General features: G+C 37.7%; 1 pseudogene; it reads right to left on the reverse strand.

The window, feature by feature from the left end:
• Positions 1 to 10,111: 10,111 nt before the first annotated feature.
• On the reverse strand, positions 10,112 to 12,164 carry LOC110152759 (protein PBDC1 pseudogene; annotated as a pseudogene).
• Positions 12,165 to 12,365: the final 201 nt, after the last annotated feature.

Raw genomic sequence — 12,365 nt, forward strand, 5'->3', positions numbered from 1 at the left:
AAAGCAGAATGAGAGGAGAATAGAATTTATTAGAGCAGAAGACAGAACAGTGGGCCGGCTCAAGGGAGAGCTGTCGCCTTTCATGGGCTAATAGCTAATTTTTATGCCTCAAAACAGAAAATTCCTGCTGTAAGGGTGGCATAAGATGATCAGTTAGGATGTAAGGGGGGGTGTAATAAGATGGGTATTTAACCTAATGTGCTGGGAGATAGTGAAGGACAGGGAAGACTGGCATGCTGCAGTTCATGGGGTCACAAAAAATCCTACACAACTTACTGACTTAGCAATAATATAACAACATTCTATCTAATATGGGGTCAGAGAACTGACCAGTTTATATCCGGAGGTCCCTGGTAACTGTCGCTATGGGGCTCTGTCAGTTCTGGAGATTTTTGTCCTATAACCTTGGTATAGGACTCTACACCTGTGACCTTGCTATAGAGTTCTACATTAAGGTGAGTGATGAAATCTAAATTATTTTGATGTTGAGGAGCAAACTGTAATAAAAAGTACTTTGAAAAGTTGCAATTAATTAAAAGGAAAATACAAGTTTGAATATAATAATAAATAGATCCTTGGATTGTTTAATAATCAAATTCATGTAGAAAAGTGAATTATATACAATATACACACTGGATGTGACGTGTGTGTCCAGTTGTGGATGTGACTGGTGATGGAAGTAAAGTCCGATACTGTAAAGAACAATACTGCATAAGAACTTGGGATGTTAGATCCATGAATCAAGTAAATTGGAAGTGGTCAAACAGGAGATGCAAGAGTGAACATCAACATTTTAGGAATCAGTGAACTAAAATGGACCAGAATGGGTGAATTTAATTCAGGCAACCACTATATCTACTACTGTGGGCAAGAATCCTTTCGAAGAAATGGAGTACCCCTTGTAGTCAACAAGAGTCCGAAATGGTACTTCAGTGCAACCTCAAAAACAACAGAATGATCTCTGTTCATTTCCAAGGCAAAGTCATTCAATACAAGAGTAATCCAAGTCTATGCCCCAACCACTAATGCCCAAGAAACTGAAGTTGAACAGTTCTATGAGGAACTATAAGACCTTCTAGAACTAATAACAAAAAAAGATCCCTTTTTCCTCATAGGGGACTGAAATGCAAAAGTAGGAAATCAAGAGATACTTGGAGTAACAGGCAAGTTTGGCCTTGCAGTACAAAATGAAGCAGGGCAAAGGCTAACAGAATTTTGCCTAGAGAACACACTGGTCATAGCAAACACTCTTTTCCAACAGCACAAGAGATGACTCTACACGTGGACATCACCAGATAGTCAATACTGAAATCAGATGATTATATTCCTTGCAGCTGAAGATGGAGAAACTCTGTACAGTCAGCAAAAACAAGACTGGGAGCTGACTTTGGCCAAATTCAGACTTAAATTGAAGAAAGTAGGGAAAACCACTTGATTTAGGTATGACCTAAATCAAATCCCTTTTGATTTTACAGTGGAAATGACAAACAGATTCAAGAGATTAGATCTGATAGAGTGTCTGAAGAGCTATGAATGGCAGTTCTTAACATTGACAGGAGCTGGTGATCAAAACCATCCCCAAGAAAAAATGCAAAAAGATTGTCTGAGGAGGCCTTACAAATAGCTGAGAAAAGAAGACAAGCAAAAGGCAAAGGAGAAAAGGAGAGATATACCCATCTAAATGCAGAGTTCCAAAGAATAGCAAGGAGAGATAAAGCCTTCCCACATGATCAATGCAAAGAAATGGAGTAAAACAATAGAATGGGAAAGACCAGAGATCTCTTCAAGAAAATTAGGTACCAAAGGAACATTTCATGCAAAGATGGGCTCAATAAAGGACAGAAATGGTAGGGACCTAACAGAAGCAGAAGATATGAAGAAGAGGTGGCAAGGATACACAGAAGAACTGTACAAAAAAGATCTTCATGACCCAGATAACCACAGATGGTGTGATCACTCACCTAGAGCCAGACATCCTGGAATGTGAAGTCAAGCAGGCCTTAGAAAGCATCACTATGAACAAAGCTAGTGGAAGTGATGGAATTCCAGTTGAGCTATTTCAAATCCTAAAAATGATGCTGTGAAAGTGCTGCACTCAATATGCCAGCAAATTTGGAAAACTCAGCAGTGGCCACAGGACTGGAAAAGGTCAGTTTTCATTCCAGTCCCAAGGAAAGGGAATGCCAAAAATATTCACTACTGCACATTTGCACTCACTTCATATGCTAGCAAAGTAATGTTCAATATTATCTAAGCCAGGCTTCAACAGTACGTGAATGGAGAACTTCCAGATGTTCAAGTTGGATTTAGAAAAGGCAGAGGAACCAGAGATCAAATTGCCAACATCTGTTGGATCATAGAAAAAGCAAGGGAATTCCAGAAAAAACATCTACTTCTGCTTCATTGACTACACTAAAGCCTTTGACTGTGTGGATCACAACAAACTGGAAAATTCTTCAAGTGATGGGAATACCAGACCACCTGACCTGCCTCCTGAGAAACCTGTATGCAGGTCAAGAAGCAACAGGACATGCTACAACGGATTGGTTCCATTGCTAATACTGGACATGCTACAGCGGATTGGTACCAAACTGGTAAAAGAGTACATCAAATCTGTATATTGTCACCCTGCTTATTTAACTTGTATGCAGAGTACATCATGCAAAATGCCTGGCTGGATGAATTATAAGCTGGAATCAAGATTGCTGGGAGAAATATTAATAACCTCAGATATGCAGATGACACCACATTTATGGCAGAAAGCAAAGAGGAACAAAAGAGCCTTTTGATGAAAGGGAAAGAGGAGAGTGAAAAAGCTGGCTTAAAACTAAGATCATAGCATCTGGTCCCATCATTTCACAGCAAATAGATGGGGAAACAGTGGAAACAGTGACAGACTTTATTTTTTTGGTGCTCCAAAATCACTGCAGATGGTGATTGAAGCCATGAAATTAAAAGATGTTTGCTCCTTGGAAGAAAAGCTATGACCAACCTAGACAACATATTCAAAAGCAGAGACATCACTTTGCCAGCAAAAGTCCATATAGTCATCTCTATGGTTTTTCCTGTAGTCATGTATTGAATGTGAGATTAGGACCATAAAGAAGGCTGAGTACAGAATAATTGCTGCTTTTGAACTGTGGTGTTGGAGAAGACTCTTGAGAGTCCCTTGGACTGCAAGGAGATCCAACCAGTCCATCCTCAAGGAAATCAACCCTGAATATTCATTTGAAGGATTAATGCTGAAGCTGAAACTCCAGTACTTTGGTCACCTGATACAAAGAAGTGACTCAGAAAAGATCCTGATGCTGGGAAAGACTGATAGGAGGAGGAGAAGGGGACGACAGAGGATGAGATGGTTGGATGGCCTCACTGACTTGATGGATGTGAGTTTGAGCAAGCTCCGGGAGTTGGTGAAGAACAGGGAAGCCTGGTGTGCTCCAGTCCATGGGGTCTCAAGGAGTCACACATGACTGAGCAAATGAACTGAACTGATACACACTGGAGAAAGAGTTGTTACATGTCTTGATTAAATATTAAATACTGACAGTAATATATATAGAGAGACACACATACATAGATATATATAAAACACTCATAGTCACCATTACAATCAAAGACACCAATTAAAAGCTTGCTAGCCATCAGTTTAATTAATGAGATCTCCCTGTGCACACACATCCACACAAATAGGACATACTCGCACAGACACAAACAACTTTAAGTGCCCCAGCATCCTACAGTTTATAGTTTTTAAGAGTGGGAATCTTTAGCAAACAAAAATTCCAGAATATTTATATGATTTTATCAATAATAATTTGTGAAGCTGAAAAATAACTTTCCAAATTGTTGGTACTTAAAGCCAACTTCAAGTCATCATGCTAGAGAAAAGTTTAAATTATCTTTCTCTTCTCTCTGTGGAAAACGTCACTAATTCTTTGCTATAAGAAACAGCAATCAAAAAGAGTGCACCAAAATTGAGGCAATTAAATCACAGAAGTGTGTCTGGCATATTGTGTTTTTCACCTAGATTTTAGATTGTTTGTGGTTTCATTGAAAAATTTTGTTTTGAAGTGTAATTTCTATGACTGTACAACGCACTTATCTGTACTTTCAGCTATTTAAAGTTTATAATTTATTACTTCTTTTTCATCTAAATAAATGTTCACTTCATACCTAATAATGTGTTTTTAAAAATTGATTTATTTTTAATTGGAGGATAATTGCTATACAATATGTGTTTGTTTCTGCCATACATCAACATGAATCAACCACAGGTGTGCATATGTAAAACGGCTTCCCTGGTAGCTCAGTCAGTAAAGAATCAAGCCTGCATACTGTATGGTCTTATATCTGTGCTGGTTACATCGCCTGGATTGGGTCCAGATTCAAATCAATCACTCAGTAAATTCAAGATTCCTTAATAATGGACGAGAGTTGGCTATTCCATCGGTGGTTATAAAATTGATACCACCCCTTCCTTCATCCTATTCGTCTACTGCCTAGACTACGATTGCATCTGGTGGCTCCAATGATCACTGGCTATTAAAAACATGGCAGCCGGATGTAACACTGGGTCACTGTTTCTTTCAGTTTTCGTTTCCCTTGGTGTTCATTCCAAAGATTAGGGGCATTCGGCTTTCTGATTTGTTTCATTTATAAGAAATCTCCACTGCTTTTCCCAAGTCTTCTATTTTTTGATTCACACCATCTATTGCAAACATTTCCCTTGTCCCAACCTGATCCTTAGGTTCTATTTTGCTTGTTCTTTTGGATGAGCATCTGACTGCGTTTATTAGGTAACCCAATTGTGTATTTGGATAAATATCTATAATGAAATGTGTTATGTTGAGCATCTTTTCATGTGAATTGTTATCTCATCTGTATGTAAATAATTAAAGAAATGTTTTTAGAGTGTTTTTCCATTTTGATTGGCCCTTATTTTCTGATGGTGGAGGGTTATTTTTATTTTTATATAATTCCTTTATTCCAGTGTTCTACATTAATTATTCATCACAATTAATAGGCTGATTTTTTTATTTAGTTTATTTTTGTGGAAAAGCTTTATAAATGTTCATTAGACTTTCAATGTATTTTATGAATTTTATTCTGAATTTGGATTAAAGACAGGACCTGCTTTGGATTCAGCTCGAGAAAATGGTATTAACTTTGTTCTCCTTAAGTTTATAATTTCTTCCTGGTCTAAAAGATTAGCCTTTTTAATTTCCATTCTTGAGTTTTATTTATGTGGTACTGTAATGCTTAATAGTTTTTCTATTTTGGTATATTCTTTTACAGTGTTGACCTATGTAAACACAGCACACTTTTAAATGTAGGTAAACTTATAGGAAAGACTTGGTAAAGAAACCCTATATGCTAAAAAAAAGCAGCTGAAACTCAGATGGGAATGACAGGTTCTTAATTTGTTGTATACTTCTGAGGTGAATGGGAGGTGGGAATTTATGAGGAGAAATATCATTGAACACAATTAAATTATAGTGGGGAAAACACAGAAATGAGCAAGCTGTTATGAAAGCCTTCTGGAAGTACAAATTGCGCATCATATCACTGGTAGCAATGCTGAAAGTAACCCAACGGAATCGGCGAAGTTAGTTGGGTGGGGGGACTGGGATGGGGAGTACATGTAAATCCATGGCTAATTCATATCAATGTATAACAAAAACTACTGTAATGATGTAAAGTAATTAGCCTCCAACTAATAAAAAAAAATAAAAATAAAAAAAATAAAAACAAAACAAAAAAAAAAGAATCAGCCTGCAATGCCGGAGTCTGCCTGCAGTCAGGAGACATGGTTTCGATCCCTGGATTGGGAAGATACCCTAGAGAGCAAAGGACAACTCACTCCAGTATTCTTGCCTGGGAAATCCCACGGACAGAGAAGCCTGGTGGGCTATGGTCTACGGGGTTTCGACAATCGGACACCACTTAGCAACTGAACCACCACCATACATATGTCCCCTCTCTCTAATTTTGTGTCTTAATGTTTTTTTCCCCTGGAGGTACCTACCCGTCCAATTGCATCTGAGTGAGACCCCACAAAACCCAGATCCACCACTGGCACTTTGGGAGAAATACTTGGCAGGAACACAGGAAGCCCTTAGTCAATGGTCACTGTATTTTCTCTCCTTCACGTTTTCAGTTTCTCAGCCTTGGTGACATCATTCACTAAAAGATAGGGGCATTCAGGTTTCTGAGTGATTGTTTCATTTATCAAACAGAAATTCCTCTGCTTAATAGTCAAAGTCTTCATTTTTTCTGATTCTAGGCTACCTTTCTGCAAACATTTGCCACTGTCCTCAAGTTGTATCCTTGGTTCTATTCTGCCTATGTTCTTTTCATGACTGACACGTTGCCTTTTATTTAGGAAACTAAATTGCTATCATTTAGGAAAAAAATAAACTAACATGAAAATGTGTTATGTATGTGACATATATTTCAGTGGAAAATATTTACAAATCTCAAACATACAAGTATGTAAATAAAAATAAAAGTATATTTTTGTACAGAAAAAGTGCATTTATGTACAATTTGACTAATGGGTATTTCTGAATGGTGAGTGGTTATTATGTTATTCTTTATATATTCCTGTTTATTCCAAGTGTTCTACAATAAACATTTATTCAGGAAAAATACTTAAAATTAAATAGGTCAGATGTATTTTATTTGGTTATTTTTAAAGAAGAGAAAGTGCCTTGAATAAAATGTGCCCTCATTAAGACTTTTCAATGGTCCATTATTATGAAAGTTGTATTCTAATTGGAACTTAAAGACAGGAACCTGGCATTCCTGTGATCAGCTCCCAGAAATGGTATTAACTTATTCAGTAGCCTTAAGCTCTTCACTTAACCTTTTAGCTTACCCTTCGTAAAGAGAGGATAATAGCCTTTCTTGGGGAATTACGATGGCAAATTAGCTTAGGTTTGTAAAGTGTTATAAAGATAGGTACCTGAATTAAATTGCTTTATATTTTTTGCCATTATTTAATGAGGATAATAATTAACTATCTTAAGTGTCTGTATTCCTATGGTAAAAGAAAACAGAACTTTTTAATAATGTACAGAGTAAAAGCTTGGAATGAGGTAAAATGACTTGGTAAATGAAAGCACGCATGTCTGAAAATAAAAGTCAGCTGAAAACATCAGAGGACCCACACAGTTGGTTCTTCTTAAAATTTTGTTTATGTATATACTTCTGAGGCTGACTGGGAGTCAGGGAATCTTGGATGAGAGGAAAGACAATATTCTTTGCAACACTAATTAAAATATGAATAGGATGGGGGAAAACACAAGAAAATTGAGCAAGGATTTTAATGAAAGCCTCTTCCTTGTGAAGTAGAAAATTGACAGCATCATATCACTGTAGTAAGCATGTTTATGCTGTTCAAAAGTAAAATTCTCCAAACCTGAATTAACCCAAACTTTTAGTTGGGGGTGCTGGTACTTGGGTAAAGAAGAAATTAATGGCCTAACTTGAAATACTGATTGAAGTAAAATGGTTTTGAAATCACTTCTAGAAGTAAATGCTACCAATTAATATCTTTATAAATCATTTGCTCATAGCAAATCAAAATAGAGGGGAAAGCATGTTTTTTACATCACCAAAAGTATAGGCAAAGAAAAAACAACATGAAATTGAGGGGGGAAGGAGTAGTGTTTTCCCTAAGGATGGAAGGGCCCTCTTAAATACTGACAAAAGGCCTGTTTAATTGTTTAAGAAAGTAGATTATGTCTTTGATTTCTTTTGAGGAACACAAGTTTGAAATCGGTAGTGAACATGTGGTTTGTGTTGAGTTCATGTCAATGCGATTTGTTCCAGGCCTTATATCTCCAACTGTCCCTTTCCTATCAACACCAGTCTGTGAAGAAAAAAAAGAGTCATGAAGCTTGATCTATCAGAAGCAGAATGTAGTCCATAGGATGTTGTGTACTATGTAGTACTATGTAGTACTTAGTACATCCTATGTAGCACATAGGATATAGCACATAGGATGTTATGTGCCACATCCTTGCCTTAATCCTCATCCCTGCTGGTGTCACAAGGGGATGCCCCTCATGCTGAGCTATTCCCAGGGAAGTCCAGGAGCTGTCAAAAGCAATTTGATAAAGCAGGGTGTCACCTTCCAGACCCAAGCCCTGAGACTCAGCCAAAAACTGACCCAGCAGTTTCATACACCCTCGCCTGCACCCAAGGAAACTTTCTGCCCATTATAAAGGCTTAGGGAGAGTTTGTCTTGCAACTTCTGGCTCCAATTTTGTCCTTTTGAACATTAGCTTAAACCTTCCAGAATTTCCTTCCCAGTTTACTAAAGTTTTCTTGACCTTACTTAATTTGCTTTGCCATTTTAATGGACAATGAGTGGAAACAACTGAGTGTCAGAAAGCATCATTCACATATTTGTTGAAGAAATTATTTACGTTGCTCTTTTAGGCATGTAAGAAAAGAACCAGTTTTCAAAACTCATGGACCTGTAGCTTTCCTTATATTGTGAAAGAAATGCACATTTGTAAGGATCTCTGACTCTGTTTCAAGAACATGTATCAGACACTCCTTGTCTGATTTTCTGTCAGAAATGTCCCTAAAATAATGACTAAAAAATCACTAAAATAAAAGGAAAGTGTACGTATGGGAGAAAAGTCTGACACCATTATTTCTCACCATTCTTACTACTAAATGCCTTGTCTCTGGTATATAGATTTTTGGCCAATTAGTCAATAGACAGAATCATTATTATATAATGAATATCAATAATAGTAAAAGATTAAGTGTTATGAGATAATACTTGAGTTCAGTATGTATTTTAATAACCTAACATTTTTTTGCAGTTTGGCATTTGTACTAAAGAGCTTGACCTTCTGAGATAGCTGTCTCATCTTTCTCAGAGGGTTTTTTCATATGATTTGCATAAGCAAATGAATTTGAATAGAAAGTTAAAGCTGAATTAAACTCTGGAAATTCTTCACACACTTTAAAAAAAATCACTAACCATCCTTTACTAATAAATTCCCTAAATAAGTTGATTGGGAAGTTGAGGAGTACAACAGTTCAGCTACCAGAGAGAGTGCATTAATATTAGCTGTCTCAGTTTAAGAGAGGAAGCTTATTTTCACTGGTTCAGAGATGCAGTCTTTTCCTCTACCATATTAATCCATTAAATGTTATTATCATATACTCATATGCATAAGCCATTGGCCATAGATAATAAAAGGGCAAGGGAGTTGAAAGTCTGAGGCTTTTCATTTAACTCAGCTTCAAGAAACATCTTTTAAACCCAAATGTTAAGTATGGTGTCTTGTCTGTCCTGAGCATACTTGTCCAAGTTCACTAAGAGTTTGGAGACCGTATGTTTTCTTCTATTTGTTGTCTGCAAAAGAAGGATTAACAAATGTTAATTTTATCCACATCTAAGTAAAGCTGATCTTTCCAAGGGAAAATTGCACATTGTTTTACATTTTCCATTTTAGTTGCACACTTACTTTTGTGGGTTATTAATATTTGCCAATATCACCATGAGTTCCAACCAATCACACTTCTCTCCCCTTCTTTGAATAACTTGTAGTAAACCAACCATGAATAAAGATGCCTGTGGCTGCCCATGGCTAAAGTCAAGTAAACAATGTGAATCACTTTTGAAGAGGTTAAGTACTATTATAGTCATATATTCTTAATTGAAAGAAAAGTCTTGACCATAGGCTACCATTTATTTGCCTCACCGTTATAAGTGCCACTGGGGTAAAACCTCCACCTCTTTTTAAAGACTGGCCAAAGATATTTTGGATTTTTAAATATATAGAGACATCTGAGAAATTGTGTACATACTCCAGTAAATTACAAAGTGAAGCATGGCTATGAACTTCCCTTTGGAAGGTATGTGACAAATATGTGACTCTGTTAATCTGAACAGAAATATACAGGCATTCTTCAGAGATACTGTAAGTTTGGCTCCAGATCACACAACAAAGCAAGTCACACAAATATTTTTGCTTCCCAATGCATATTAAAATTATGTTTTGGGGTTGGGAGGGAGGCTCAAGAGGGAGGAGATATATTGAGAGCTGTTTCACATTGTTGTACAGCGGGAACTAACACAAAATTTTATTTTATTTATTTATTTTTTTTAAGAACCAAAAGAAATTTATTTACAAAATTTCTTACTTGACTGGTGGTGAGAACCAACAAACCATCAACTAAGACCCCACTACTTCAAGTCAGTTCACACAAGAGAACAACCACTGCAGTTTCTGATAATTAGGCCAGAAAGATGTCCTTCTGCATATCCTTCCACTAAAAAAGGAGATATTAATACATTTGACCACAGGGACCTGTGCAAGTAGCAACATGGTACTTGCAGACTCACGAATCATACCTTCTAGAGTGCTGTTCCCTGACTACCTCACATAGCTGTTTCACTACTTTTGTTGATTTCTTTGTAGGCTTCTTTCTCTTTTTCTCCTTCTCTGTTGGCTCCTTTTTCTTCTTCTCTGCTGTTGGCTCCTTTGTCTCCTCCATTGCTGGCTTCTTTCTCTTCTTTGTCCTTAATACCAGTATAAACTGCTTTGTTATAACCTTCTCGATTCCGAGCAATTTCAATGGCAAAAAATTGTATCCTGGGTGCAAAGATGGTGTTTTCTTCAGTGTAGCCCTGTGAACAGTTCAGTCGCAGCAAAGTACCATAGTTGAAGTCTTCCACAATCCCATCGAACTTCAAGCAGAATGGCCTCCACTTCTCTTTAGCTGTTTCTGATTTGAGTTCTTCTGGATCCAGTATATCTATCCTGAGATTCTTAAAATTTTCCCGAAACTCAGAATAGATTTGGTCATCCACTTTGGTGAGTTTCAGGAACTGTGGGTCAACTGATGAAATCAGTTTGTAGTAGATTTCAGCATGCTGCATTGCTCTCATGGCCCAAGCCATCTCGATATCAGGCCGACCACAGAGCAACGTCTCACCAACTCCTCAGTTCCACCGGTTGCCTCCATGTTGCAGCCCACAAAGCATGGTCCCACTTCTCCGAAAATGACTTTTCCGTACTCCTTCCTCGGTTTTCAGTTCCTAACACAGAATTTTAAAGCAATTATCCTCCAATTAAAAATATAAATATAAAGATACTTACAATCAGAATTTTATTTGTTCATAGAAATAGATTATCTGCAGTAGAACTAAAGTGTGTACGTGTGTTAGTCATTTAGTCGTATCTGACTCTTTGTGACCCCATGGCCTGTAGCCTGCCAGGATCCTCTGTCCATGGAATTCACCAGGAGTGGGTAGCTATTTCTTTCCCCAAGGGATCTTCCCAACCCAGGGATTGAACCCAGGTCTCCTGCATTGCAAGCAGATTCTTTACCATCTGAGCTACCAGGGAAGCCCCAGAACTAAAGGGTGATACCATATTCACATTTCAGCAGTTGTTTAGATATTAACCTACTTATACAGAAAGACGGCTCTGTGGTCTGATGAACCAAGGAAGACTTCAAGTTCAGATTGGTAAAGAGAAATGGAAAGAGTGTTCCAGACTGATAGATTTAGATGAGCAAAGACAAGAAGAAAATATTGAAGGCTCACTATGAGAAGAGGTATCTAAGAAAAACAGGAGAAAGTGGTGGTTTAGAACCAATTAAAGGTGGGCTATGCCTCCAACCATATTAATTCATCAATCACTTAAAGGTTATTCATAGTTGGTATTTATAATTACTCTTTGTAATAGTTTGAAGAAGGATGGATACGTATTTACCGATTATTTTATTTTTGATCATTAATTTGTTTTTCTCTTTGGTTGCACTGGTCTCCGTTGCCGCGCTCAGGCTCGCTCTAGCTGCGGTGCGCCGGATTCCCCCCGCAGTGGCTTCTCCCGGCGCCAGCGCAGGCCCGCGGCTCACAGGCTCAGTAGCTGCGGCGCTAGGGTTTCAGTAGCTGCGGCACACGGACTTGGTTTCTCCGTGGTGTGTAGAATCTCCCCAGACCCATGTCCCCTGCATAGGCAGGCTAATCCTCATTCAGTCTAAACAGGGATGAGTTTATTATTTATTGAACAAAGAGATTGATATAACAGGTGAGCTCACCATTGCAGTTGATTTCCCCCAGCATTTGTAAACTCCAGCGTGTGGAAGCTGTGTTTTCCTCGGGTTCTGCGAAGTTTGTGGAACATCATTGAGTGTGAAAGCAATGAACAGTTCCGTAAGACTTGTGCTTTTTAGAGAAAATAACCTAGATTGCTACACTTTATTTGAGCCATGAGAGTAACGTTTGGGTGATGTTTAGATGCAAAGCCATTAAGTTAAATATTGTATTTACTGGAATTGCTTCCTATTGCTTGGAGGGAAAATGAGGGAGAATTTTATATTAAGGA

This window comes from Odocoileus virginianus, unplaced genomic scaffold (genome assembly GCF_023699985.2).
Source record: "Odocoileus virginianus isolate 20LAN1187 ecotype Illinois unplaced genomic scaffold, Ovbor_1.2 Unplaced_Contig_7, whole genome shotgun sequence".
NCBI lineage: Eukaryota > Metazoa > Chordata > Mammalia > Artiodactyla > Cervidae > Odocoileus > Odocoileus virginianus.